Source organism: Ochotona princeps, chromosome 4, assembly GCF_030435755.1.
Source record: "Ochotona princeps isolate mOchPri1 chromosome 4, mOchPri1.hap1, whole genome shotgun sequence".
Lineage (NCBI taxonomy): Eukaryota > Metazoa > Chordata > Mammalia > Lagomorpha > Ochotonidae > Ochotona > Ochotona princeps.
Genome location: NC_080835.1, coordinates 23,670,896 through 23,672,569, shown reverse-complemented (window position 1 = coordinate 23,672,569; position 1,674 = coordinate 23,670,896).

The window sequence follows — 1,674 nt, the reverse complement described above, 5'->3', positions numbered from 1 at the left end:
TGTTGCTGTCTCTCTTCCTTTTAAATAAATTTTGCAACAGTCTCAGTTAAGATTAAAAGATTTATACTCGTGTCCCATGATAAAGACAAAATTTCACCATGGCTCCTGAGTGTTTCTTTCCATTTTCATACTGTGGTTTTTATTGTTCTTTCTGAGTGGTCACCCTTAAGATGCTTTTCAGGTGTGAATGTCTTCATAAAGTTGTTCTGAATTTTTTAACCAGATGAATTTTTGTATTGCTAGCAGCTTGTGAACTTGCCACACTCTTGATACTCATTATATTCTGCCTTGTATTTTATTTTATTATTATTTTTAAAGATTTATTTATTCTTATTGGAAAGGCAGATATACAGAGAGGAAGAGAGACAGAGAGGAAGATCTTCCATCCAATGATTCACTCCCCAAGCGGCCACAATGGCTGGAGCTGAGCCAATCCAAAGCCAGGAGCCAGGAGCTCTTCCGGGTCTCCCACGTGGGTGCAGGGTCCCAGTGCATTGGGCTGCCCTCAACTGCTTTCCCAGGCCACAAGCAGGGAGCTGGATGGGAAGTGGGTCTGCCGGGACTAGAACTGGTGCCCATTTGGGATCCCGGTGCATTCAAGGTGAGGACTCTAACCACTGCGTTATTGCCCCAGGCCTCTGCTGTGTATTTTAATTAATTGTGGTATGCTTCCTTGGTCCAAAGGGCAAAACCAAACCTCATTCATTCTTGCATGATTCCTGTCAACCGTTGATTGCACATTTTGATTCTCATACTGATGTCATCTGCTGATAAAACCCAGTGTGAGTGTTGCAAATATGAATGGGATACATTAGGATCTATTTATCAAATTATTACCTAATGTGTGATTTCTTTGTTAAAGTTTGGTATAGAAGCAACCGATATCATGATTTATTAATCCATGGGCCTGTATTAAAGAAATTAATGAAAAATGTCCATACCAGAATGTAGATTTATTGAGATATTGAGATAGCACTTAGAAAAACTACCATGTCCATACCAGAATGTAGATTTATTGAAATAGCACTTAGAAAAACTACCAAGTAAAGAACAGGCTAAAAAGGCCCAATGCTATTAATGTTAATGTAACTGAATTTTGCACGAAGGATTGCAGGAAGACATTTTAATATTAAAATAATGCCACATCAGTAATAAAAGTTATGGTATACTATATATAATAATACTTTTCATATCTACAAAAATGTACTTTTTTTTTGGCACTGTCTTTGTAAAGAGCCTTTTTCAGTTGGTTCCACTTCAAATAGCAGTAGATTGTTATTCCATGGTGTGCTCTTGGAGTATTGACATCCCTGTTAAGATTAGAAAAATAAATCCAATAATTCTCCAAATTGTGTTAATATTGGCTGTATTCTTTAAAAGAAATTAGCATCAGTTTTCATCTAGATAGAAAAGTAGTTTCAAAGGACAGCTTATGTGCAAGTGGTGGTAATGGCGCTTGACATAATTAGGGTGTTTAACAACCACGCAGGAAAAAAATACACCAATTATTCTCATTTTTTTCTTGTTCCCTTCGTAAGGATAGGAGAACTGAAAAATGATTCAAATTATATAAGGATAGAACATTTAATTTGTTTTAATCATAGTATTATCTGTTTTTGCAAGAATGACTTTATAAGTTCTTTAGGTTAAAGAGAGCAAGTATCTTGGGATTGA